A 12,378-nucleotide genomic window follows, 5' to 3' on the forward strand; every position below is an offset into this window, starting at 1 on the left:
AAAGAAAGGTTTACTTGATCGCTTAACTCTGCATTACTCTACCTGGAAGAACTGCCGAAGTCTGTCCAAACCTTCTCCCCCGCACTCTCCAGCAGTGAAACAAGACGACCCCTTGGCCATTAGCGCATCCTTCCTCCCCGCAGTTGCTGGAGAGGCTGGGGAGAGTCAGGAGCTGCCAGCACAGCTCAGCTCAGCTGAGCTCAGCACAGCACAGCTCAGCTCAGCTCAGCTCAGCTCAGCTCAGCTCAGCTCAGCTCAGCTCAGCTCAGCTCAGCTCAGCCCTGTGCTGCACCTGCGCTCTCCCGGGCCGCCTCAGCCGTGCGGGACACGGAGCGCGCCCACCTCGAACGCGTCCGGTGGCGTCCCGGGGCAGGAAAGCCCGGACCCTTCCGTCTCGGGATGGGCTGAGGATTTTTGGGAGACGGCCAGTGCCACTTTGCCTAGTTGTTCCAGTCTAGCCAGCGCCAGGGAAAGAGAGAAACCTCCAACACAGGCCGGGAGCGCTGGCAGCAGCTCCCCGCTCCCCCCGAGGAATGCTGAGAGGAGCTGCTCCTTCTTTGCAGGAGACTTTTGCCCACCTCTTCCCCAGAGATCCCGACCCCGCTTCCAGACAAATTCCGGCATAAATCGTTCCAGGTCTCGCACACCGGGCGCCCGCGTGTGGGTTTGGGTGCCCAGTTGAACGCGATGGCCGAGGAGACAGGGAGATGTTCAGGGACAGCATCTCCTTTGTCGGTTTCCAGACCCAGGCGGTGCGGAACATTTTGCCCTGTCCCCTCCGAATACGGCCCGATCCAAAACTCTGACAAGCTTCATTGCCCGCTGTTCCATAGCTGGGGCAATTCCTGATAACGCTCAGTCTTCGATTGTGCTCGAAGGCATACTCTGCCAGGTTAAACAATAGCTGGAGGAGGATTATTCTAGCGAGTCCCACTCGAACACGAGAACAACGGGCTCGGGAAGCTGCTTCAACCTGAGCACCGCTGCCGCACCTCCCCAGCCGAAATTTTACCTCTGCCATGCTAACCAATTAAGGAATGGACCGGTAATTCTTACGAAACTCCTAAAACGATCCCCCCACGTTTCGGAGGTGGGCGAGACTGACTGAACCAGAGATAAATCTCCAGCCCTTCCCCTCCTGCTCACGCCGCTCACAGCACGCAGGGGATCTGTCTCCTTTCACTCAGGGAGCTGATCAGAGTTTGATTATTTAAGCGCTAAGAGCAGCAGAAACAAAGCTGAGAAGCGTCTCCAGGAGCGCAGAGGGCACAGGGGCAGGAATTCATCGCGGCGGGCCCAATCTCTCATTTCTCGCTGCCGAGAGCTGCGAGCACCACGGGAGCCGGGAGCCGCCGGCAAGGCGGGACCAGCCTTCCGTGTGCGGGCTGACGTGGGCCCGGGAACGCTTTCGTGCTGCCTAGAGGACGCTTGGTTTATCCCCTGAGGGTAGAAAAGTTGTTTTTGGTGCACGGAGAAGCAAAGATGCGCGACCCCTCCCCGAAGCAGACGTGAGCGGGGCACTGCGGGCGGGTGCGGGGATAGCGAGCAGCCCCCGCGGGGTCCCGGACATCTGCCGTGGCCCCGGCTCTTGCCCCGCTCCGCCGGGACAGCCTTCCCAGCACCGACCCCGCCGTGCAGCGGCGGCGAGCGGCGGGCCGGGCCCGGCCGGCGGGGCTCGGGCCATTATTGTACCGTAAATCTTGGAAACGCTGGAACTAATTACGGAGAGGATATGTCTCAATTTGTTCCGCATTAGTGCCGCGCCGGGACGCAGGCACCGAGCACGGGAAATTGATGGGCCCGGGCCCGCCGGGACGGCGGCCCTGACCCCGCGTTCAACCCGCGGGGCGGCCCCGCTCCGCCTGTCCCGCACCTGCGGGCCCCGCGCCCAGCCCGGCCCCGGGCGGTGCCCGCTGCAGCGCCGAGGCTGCGGCCGGGAGCGAGGTACCACGCGGGCTCCGGGAGATTTATTAGCGCGCTGCTAGGACGAGGCTCGGTATAAATCACCGAGCTGTATAGAGCCATAAAGCATCCCTGAGCGTCTCGCCCTCGCCGGGATTCTGGTGAATAGTTCATGGAAAGCTGGGTATCAGTAACATCTTTCAGATCTGGAGTATGTGACGTTTTTAAAGTCTTAGACTTACAATGGGATATACTTATGGAGCAGCTAGAAGTATTACACAGATTTTTTTATAGGTGTTTTGTACTTACATACAAAAGAAATTTTGGAGAAAAAAGCTCTTGGGTAATACGCTGAGTTCTTGGCATTACAGCTAATGGCTTTGAAAGTAATAGAATTATTATTTCAGCAGGAGAAAATAAAACCATTCTAAAATGCAGTGTATTATAAATGTGTGTCTGGTAATTGAGACTTAAGGAAATAATTACTCCCAGGTTGTAGCATGCAGATCCCACTGTAAAGGCACACAACTCTAAATGTAATCATATATAAACACAGCAGTAAAAATACCTGGCATGGACACCAATTCAAAGAATTCTTTGAGCCGCCTGGGATACCATATTTGAATATGGGCACATCCTGGAAATGTAAAGCAAACATTTATGCATTCAAAAGAATTAGAAAGGCTCCAGCTGCAGTAGACAAACACTGCAATATCCTCACTACCTCATGGGTAAGAAAAGGTACCCTCAGCCTCAGGTCTCACTAACTGGAGGGTCTTACAGGACAGGAACAGAAGATTAATTGTCCTTTACCTGGTTCTTCACAGACTGGCCACCATAAAAATGTTTTCCTAAACATTAACCATCTATGCCTTTTATCTATCAACTTAATTCTTTAACAAACACACTTTAACAACGCAAAGAAAAGCCCAAATCTCTCTTTGTTCTGGCAAAGCCCTTTTGCAGCTCTGTGAGAAGATATCCTCTTCATCATTTGTCCTCAGTGGGAAACAAGAGGGCTCCAGCAGCTGGTCTGTCTTAGCCGAGGGTCTAAACCCCTTTTCACTGGGTTTTGTTCATTGTACACACCTCAGAGGAATTAATCCATGTAAGCCCCTGACTGAAAGTGCTGTAGGGCAAGTGTTGCCAGTGAAATCAGTGCCTAAGGGTGTCAGCTCGCCAGGACTTGTACCACGAACTGGAGGAGGCCAAGCACATCCTCTGCCTGAGGGTATTTGGTGAGCATAGAAGGTGAGCAGTGGGAACAACGTGCCTAATACCTACAGCAAAAGAGAAAAGCTCCTGGGTTCTGTTCAATACCTTCTGCACGCCCCAGAGAAGTGGAAGAGGTGACAGCAGTTTTGCCAGAACAACGGGGGACTCCAGCAGTATCTGTGGAGTGCTTGGAGACCTTGGGTAAGCCAAGAAAGGCAGATGGTTGCATTTTGCAGCACAGCTCTGTGTGATGTGTCAGTGATGTGACCTGTGAGGGGGTGGCAGGGCTGGAGCTGGAGAGCTCTTGCAACACGGCGAGTCCCTCCTGCCAGCCCCAGCAGCACAGCACGGCCAACACCCACGGCTCCTTCACAGCCTGGGCAGACACTCACTGCCCCAGCCCCCCAGCACAGCCCTTTGGCTTCCTTAGAAACTGAGAAAAGCCAGTCCTTTGTAAACACAGCTCCATGAAGGTGTGCGTGTCTCTCCTCTCCCTGGACTGCACGTACTGGTACGTGTGGATTGCAGCAATACACATGAGGTAGGGAAGCTCATTTTACTCATCTGGGCAGCTGGAAGCAACAGGCAGCAAAAATGTACCTCCAGCTGAAACAAGAGTTTTCCCCATTCTTAATTCCAAGGCTTCCCACTCAATGTGGCTTTTGGTCAAACCTAAGGGTTTACAGGCAAACTCTGCCTTGTGTGGGTGGGGGATATCTGGTCTGGACACGAGTGTGAAAAGCCCATGGCTTCAGGGCATCAGCCCAGGAGAGATCTGTTGCAAGCAGAGACAGAAGCCTCAGCACCACACACGATTCAGATGGGCTGCAGCTGTCACTGTTTTCAGATTTGTGACTGTCACTGTCCAGCTGCAGCCTCTGCTGCCCCCACTGCCACTGTCCCACAAAGCTCATGCTGAGATGGGCTATGCAGGGACAGCTACAGGCAAGGCTGCAGGGAGAGCTGGGGGAAGAAAGGCGAGGAGGGAGGGAACCCACGTGTTGAACTTGCCTTAGAAGTCACATTTCTTCTTCATGAGAAGGACATTCCTTTCCCTTCAGATCTGATGTCTGTTTGAGTGCACTAAATTCATCTGAGTACTGCTATGACACAGGAATTAAAAGCACTGAGGTTTGCTGTAGCTGTTGAGTCAGGGGTGCAGACTGATCACATCTACCTCTTGTTTTTCTTCCTATTACATGAAAGCAGAGTTCAATAAAGTTCACATCGGAACTAAGACCTGCTTTGTGATGTCTTGACAAACCTTTCCTGATATATTTATCACATATTAGTCAGAAAGAAAGAAGCACAAAGGAACCCTGTCAACTTGTTATTTATGTTTTTTAAATGAAATAGTGAAAGGAATGAGCAAGTAAGTGTGATTCCTTTCTCTAGATTGCATATCATAGATTAATAGCTCCATGAACAGATTTGCAAGTAGCACCATCATGCTAGTCAAGATATTAAAAAGTTTATGAGCAGTTGCTTAGGAAAAACAAGATAAAGTCCGTGGAAATCTGATACTGGTCAATGGTGCATTTATTCAAAACATAATACTCACTTCAAGTCCCCATAAATCCTTTGCAAATGAAACTTCCATTGTGATCACTGTTCCAGAGCTAAATGATTTATTTTTTTTTTCCCTCTGGTAGACATTAGATAGATCTCAGAATGTACAAGTTATGTACCAACTGATATGGAGTTAATCATGCACCCATGAGATAATAATATTAAATTCAAATAAGAATATATTTTAAAGAAGTACTATCTTCATAGTAAATTTTTTTTTTTATTTATTTGTGGCTGAACTTGCATGAAGAACCTCACATTTCTGTGTGACTTGTTTCAAAACTCAGGGCTTCCAATGTTCAAAACTCTGAAAGTTCTTGGGAGCAAAGTAGACATTGGATTGCGTGCAGTTTCAAAATTGAGTTCTTAGCAATATTTAGAATAATAGAATGCTCTGGGTTGGAAATGGCCACAAAGATCATCTCACTCCAAACCTCCTGGCATGGGTGGGGACACCTTCCAGTCCAGGAGGTTGCTCCAAGGCCCTGGCCTTGAACACTTCCTGGAATGGGGCAGCCACAGCTTTTCTGGGCAACATGTGCCAGGGTCTCATCTCCCTCAGAGTAAAGAATTTCCTTCCAATAACCAATCTAACCCTGCCCTCTGTCAGTGTGAAGCTGTTCCCTGTGTCCTGCTCCTCCATGTCCTTGTGAAAAGTCCCTCTCCAGCTCTTCTCTAACCCCCTTAGGTTCTGGAAAGCTGCTGGAAGGTCCCCCCAGACCCTTGTCCTCTCCAGGCTGAACAACCCAAATTCTCCGCTTGCCTTCACAGGAGAGGTGCTCCATCCCTCTGAGCACCTCGTGGCCTCCTCTGGACTCAGTCCAGCAGGTCGGTGCCCTTTTACTGTGGGAGAGCCCAGGGCTGGATGCAGAGCCCCAGGTGGGATCTCCCCAGAGCAGAGCAGAGGGGCAGCATCCCCTCCCATGCTCTGCTCACGCTGCTTTGCTGCAGCCCAGGGCACATTTGGCTTTCTGGGCTGTCACTGCACACTGCCAGGTCCTGTTGAGCTTCCAGTCAGCCAACACCCCATCCGCTCTCCTCAGGGCTGCTCTCCATCCATTCTCAGCCCAGCCTGTGTTTGTGCTGGGGATTGCCCCAGCCCAGGTGCAGGACCTTGCTCTTGGCCCTGCTGAGCTCCACGAGGTTCTGCCCAGCCTCTGCAGGCTCAGTGTCCCTCTGGATGGCATCCCTGCCCTCCAGAGGCTGCACACAGAGCGTGGTGCTGGCAAACCTGCTGAGGGTGCCCTCCATCCCACTGTCCACATCACTGATCCCAGTTTATCTCAGTTTCACCCTGAGCAGCAGCAGTCTGTGAAGTTTGTATGTGCTTTTGAGGAAATGGGTCCTATTGCTCTGAGAAGATGCCTGAAAACAAGGAATGTACTGAAAGGCCAAGCAAAAGAGTCCCACCAGGAAAGCAGCCTGTAAACCCATTTTTGTGACTTCATGATCTGAGGTCCCTAGTTTATAGAAGCCATGTGGTCTTCACTGCCTCTGGGTTTTTGAATGCTTCTTTCCTGAATGATCAAACCCAAATGGACTCTCAGTTATAAAGCTACTTTCAGAACCTCTGGGCAGGAGTCAAAATAAGTTCAGCAAGTTGGTTGGATATCAGCTAAAAGCACACTTAATTTTTCATCCGATAAACTTCTCTCAGAGGAGCTCCTGGAGTCAGCTTTAGCCAGACACCAGATCTATAATGAAATAATTCTATGATTGGGTAACATGAGCACCCCATAATAGCTACATCTGCTTTATCATGCAGTGAAAGTTCTTGAATCAGTTGGATACGTTCTCTGGCCAAATATGGATTTCAGTGTATTTAACACTTGCAACATGCTCCACTCCAGCACTGTGTATCAGTAATATCAATGCAGATATTGCAAAAGGCTGGGCTCAGAGTTCTGAGGACATACACAAAGGCATTTGCAATTGTCACCTAATGCATCTTCAGAGACCCTGTCACTTTGGACAGCTCAACCCAACCCTGCAGTCTCCTGCTTTTAGCATCAAAGAACCAGGATCAAGCCCACAACGAGGAGGTAGATTTTCTTCAAGATCTGTAATATTATTTATCAAGCCTAACTAAAAGAGGAGCTGGAGGCCAGACAGAACTCAAGAGATACTCTGGGCTGCCTAGCAAATCCCAGGAATCCAAGGAACCTCAGACACAGTTAAAAGAGAGAAGCACTATCCACTTCTGGATGCCACATTATTAGGTGACTAAGAGCTGTGCATTGTGAGGCTCTGAAAAGTCTTGTACAACTTTTCCCAAATCACAGAAGTCCCCTGGGAAACCTCAGTAATCAAACAAGATCTCGCGGTCAGGAAGCTTTTCTTCATCCAGCTGATTTTATTTCCCCTTCATCATTCCATCTATTACTCATTACATCCTCCTGCCAAACTCCACATAATTCTTCTCTCTCTCTCATGCTTCCATGTTTCAGTTACATATAGACCACCATATTATTTCATCCAAGCTTTTCCTACCCCTTGTTCAGGCTGCACATGTTTAGTTCTTCCCATTTTTCCAGCATCTCTGCTGAATAGAAGCTCTCCAAATTGAACAGATATTCTATGAATAGTTATATTTGGCAGTCCCTAAATGTAGAGATACACAAACCAATGATTAAATCACCTTGAACAACTGAGTGAGAGTTCAAAGCCATAAAATTGTCAAATCGGGACAGAGAACTTTGGATGACACTGAAAGATCAACTTCACAGGAAGCCCTCAAATAATGATATATTAAAAATAACCCCAAGTTTGCTTTACAGTTCTTGTCTCAAGGAATAGGTTGTTAGGTACATATCTGCAGTGATTTTTATATACAAAATATTTTAGAAGTGTTCTGCCACTGTGACATCAGGCAGATACTGGTAAGTGCATACTACCCTTACAGTCTTACAACATATTCTTGAGCTACAACAAAATTATTGTTCCAAGATATATACTGCAGTTCATGTAAAGGAAACTTTTTACACAATTAAATCACTTGCTGTTGAGCAACTCGTGCTTCAGAGCTTAGAACATCACTGTGTTACAGTTACAACAATTTGTTCCTATCATCATATCCTGCTCAAAGATGCAGCTTCCACAGCCTTTCCGTGCTGGAAACTGCTAGAATGTGGGTTTTATCCATAAACAAGGCAAGATCATTCCACAAACCAGAGCATTTTGCAAATCATACTTCATCTACATAACTTACAATTGTATAAGCTTAGCTTGAAAGACTTTAAGTTCAGTCATCTGAAGACAATGAATATAATAATTTCTGTCTTTGAAACCTGGAAGCACTATACATTTGGAATTGGTTTTACAACCAATTAGAAAGCACAATTATCTAGATACCCATTTATGAGCTTTATGATGAGACATGGATAATGGGGTGTCTTTTGGTCCATTTGGGATTACTGAAAATTTCACCATGCCCAGGAGAAGGGCGATGGCTGCAGAAATAAGACAGCTACTATGTGATCTGTGGGAGCTCCCAACATCTGAACAAGAAACATCTGGGCATCTTTCAAAGTGAAAAGCGCAAGTGGCAGATTTAAAGGATCATGAATACCTAACAGGAGGAGACATCCCAGGGAAGCACCTGTATCTGCTTACTAAGCCTGGACCTCTATGGAGCACAAATGGCACAAAATGTGCACTTCCCAAGCTGAGCTCTCTTTACGAGAGTTATATTTTTGCAGGATGATTTCTGTCTTTCCATAAAGCTACTCTTTCCTCAGCTTCTGTGCTTTTTCTCTTCCCCACAAATGCATTCCAGTCAAAAAAAGAAGGATGCACACCATTCCAGTCTTTGCCAGGGAACTGAAAGGAGCTACACAGCACAGAACATTTACCAATCATTTTTATTCCAAAGCCACAAGGTGGTCTGATTCCCTGGCATCTATTTCCCAGGAAAAGGGGGTGAAAAGAGTCTTAGCCCTCCTGCAGCACACAGCTCTGCCTCACCTCCTGCAGGACTCTTGGCTGTTCCCTGACTTCTCCCCCTGTGAACTGGGGTCACGTTCTCTCCTGACTGCAGCCAGAAAAAAAAAAATAGATGGCACAAGGTATGCAAGGTATCAGGCCCATGACTGCTGACAAATCTCTAAGTACTTCAGTGGATTATGTTGGAAGCATATTCCTGGAGATACTGTTCGTGTTTATAAAGTCTTCTGGGGTGAACATTGCTCAATGGAAAAGCAGCGCAGAAATTTAACAAAAGCTACGCTGCAAAAGGCAAAAAAGTAATTCTCCCACAGGAACTGAAAGGCATTTCATACATGTCCAATGAGACATTAAAAATAATTATGTGGAAGAGTAATAGCTCCCTTGGTTGTTTTAATATATTTTTGTCTACAAACAAGAAACGTTCTCTAAACTGCTGCCTTGGCTTGGCTTGAAAGGTCTTTCAAACAAAAGCCCTTCAAGTGACCCTTAGATTATTAAAGCTCAGTAACAATGAATGTGGATCTCAGTTCAAACAAAGACTGGAAAAATAAAAAGACAGCACTTTTGGTCTTGGAAATGAGTTTGCCTCACTAAACTGGAAACACATAGAACGTATTTTTAATCAATAGTCATCCCTCCGCTGAACAAACCCAAAACCTTTTGTTTAAAGATTTTCAACACTGGGTTTCTCTTAAACAGTAAGTGTAATTAGTCCCACTTCTAGTGGAAATGGAAAGGTTGGATTCCATGTCTGAATTTACACTTCCCAAAATTCAGACAGCACTTCAGATCAACAAGGGATTTTTATTTTTGTTCTACTCTTAATGATTTTTTTCCTCCAAAACTTGCTGAAATGTGATTAGGATCATCAGAAACATTTGTGGTGAACAAAAATGCCAGCAACACCAAACTACAAAGCTTGAGCACTCTGATCTGTGTCTCCCATGAGAAAGATACAAAGGTTGAGATGTTCAATGACAGACATTAATGTCAAATGCTAAAGCAGGAAAAGCAAACATAGGAGTGGGGAGAGATATATGGGCCCCATAGAATATCTTGTTTTGAAAGTCATATGTCATTTAAATGGCCTTTCTAACTGCAGAAGTTAATTTAAAATATATTTTTGTGTCATTTGCTGGCAGCACATGCACAGTTGCCAGTTAATGGAGCCAGTTTTGTCCTCATCAGCTGTTGGCACAAGGTTTATGTATCCCCTTCTTTCTGTGAACACCAATGGTTGTGCACAGCACTCCCTCCAAGCACAGGCCAAACAGGATCTTGTCAAACAAGTGGGGCAAAATGTCACAATCATCTCAGTTTCTTCTCCTTTGCATCAACCACACCTGCCCTTGCAGCCAGCAGAACTGGAGAAGTAGGGATTGTAGCTCTAGCTGGGAGAAGGGGACAATCTCCCAGAAGGACAGTGGTCCTCTGTGCAGCCCACCCGGAGCTTCCCGCCCCCCACCAGCCTCTCTGGCCTTCCATGTGTGCCCTGGTCTTTATCATCTCAATACAGACCTTCATTCTGCTCTTACTCTCTTTCCTTCAGAAGCAGCAGCCAAGCTCTCTCCTACCTCTGTGGCTCACCCACTGTTTCTGGGAGCTCCAATTGCTATTATCAACACAGAGGCATCCAGCAGACATGAGTGTTTAGCCATGACTTAGCTGGGGACACCAGGACATACCAAAACTCTCTGATGTTTCCACTGTGGAAGTTCAGCACCACTGGGAGAAATTGTAGAGCTGAGCAGGTGGATAAAAATGTAACACATTTTCCCTAAACCAAAACCCTCTGTATGTTAACAAGGGCACCTGATGGATGTGTAGAAATGATGCCATGGCCAAACGTTGTCTCTTTGTCAAATTTCAGAACAGAAAACACAAATGAGCTTGGTATTTGTAATAGATAAAATCCAAACAGAACTGTATGTCTGCTTTAACAGCTTGTAAGCCCTAAGATCATTTCTCTGCACGGGGATGCTTAATGACTGGAACTGGATTAGAAACCCTTGCTGACCACAGCTTTCTGTTCAGCCCATTCCTATTCAGAGCACTAAATTAGCTACCTTTGTGCTATGCCTGATTCCTGCCCAGGGGGTTAGGGACATGTTTGTTCTGCATAACCATGGCAACAAAGTTGGCAATTAGCATCAAGTTTGGCTATTCCCCTGAGCAGGATTTACCCTGTGAACTTCATTTACCAGGCACCAAGCAGGCAGAGTGTCACAATGATGCATTTAATACGGTCAAGACTGGATTTGAATACAGTATTAATAAAAGACACTATAACCTACTAATCCACATTTGTATTTCCTTTTTAACTGCTTCAAAAATCATCTCTTTGCTCTTGCATGGCAAAGCTAATGCACTAAAACTCACCTGCTGAATGGAGCAATTACATCATTCTCTCAAAGGATAACTTCTTTTAGTAGATTTACACAATGCATTGAATTAAACACAGGACAAAAATTAAATATATACACAGGAAAAATGTTTCTAAATGAGATCTGGAAATGAATAGATGAAAAAAATGAGGAATAGATGAAAAAAATAGATGAAAAGACAAAATATAGTATACTAAATAGATTAATAGTTGATAGCACCATGACTGATGATTTTTCAAAGCACTGACTTATTTTATGAGAATTCACAATCTTAAATGCAAGAATCTTCACTCTGTTCTGTGTTTATATAGTGTTTAGAACAGTATGGCACTGGTCTGCTGCCAGGGTTCTGAGGTGCTTCAGGGCTACAAATAAAAAAGAGCAGCAGAAGAAAAATGATTATCAGAAAATATTAACAGCTTGTCTTAACTTCTGGTGCTATGAAATTAGGGCCTGGATTTCAACACAATTCTGAGTTACTGATCAGTTTTGCCAGTTGCATCCTTTTTATAGTTTGCACAACTACTTTTACTCTAAAGTTAGGTAGACATGATAGCACTGATGGACCTCTAAGTTACCTTATTATTGTTCTTTCTTTATTACAGTACAGAGTTCCTTGGTCAGAAAAGAAACCTTAATTGTGTTTTGTCTCTGTGCTTAATGCCCTGCAGTGCACTACAAAGTGCTGGCCATAATTGTAGAATGAGTTAAGAAAAAGAAGAAAAACATTTGATGCAAAATGGGTCTTGTGAATGAGAGATGAGCTTAAGAGCCTTTTTTTTAAATGATGGTGAGCCACCTGTTAATATTGATGGCTGCTATGCTCATAAGGAGGAAAGCTAAATATCTTCATCATGAAATATGCTATAGTAATATGTGCAAAAAGACTATCCCAGTATTCACTTGTGTCTGTCCAAACAGAGTGACTGGACATGATGCCTGTTCAAAGAAATGGCAAACCAGGCCTTGCCATTTCTAAACTTTATTAATACTTAAGGTGTGCTTAGCCATTTCCTTATAATTTTTGAACTTCTGTATTAGGTAAAGCTGAAACACTTGAAACTGTGCTAAGGTGGAGGAGAAAAATACCTTTGGACTAACAGCATAAACTTTCAAGAAGGCAGCAATTGTTCAAAGACGTGGTGTATTTCTCCCATAAAGACAGCAATGTTTGGGTGATGAATCAAGGACAGAGGAAGAAAAGAGGGATATAAAATAACTAGCATCATGACATCAAAAGTTATGTGAAGCCAACACAAACCAGGCAGGGCTAACTGTGCCACGCTTTGCTCGTAAAATATGTAAAGAAATAAATTCACCGCTATTAAAAAAAAAATGCATAAACTAGCAGAAGAGGACTCAC

This window comes from Lonchura striata, chromosome 5 (genome assembly GCF_050655825.1).
Source record: "Lonchura striata isolate lonStrDom1 chromosome 5, ASM5065582v1, whole genome shotgun sequence".
Taxonomy (NCBI): domain Eukaryota; kingdom Metazoa; phylum Chordata; class Aves; order Passeriformes; family Estrildidae; genus Lonchura; species Lonchura striata.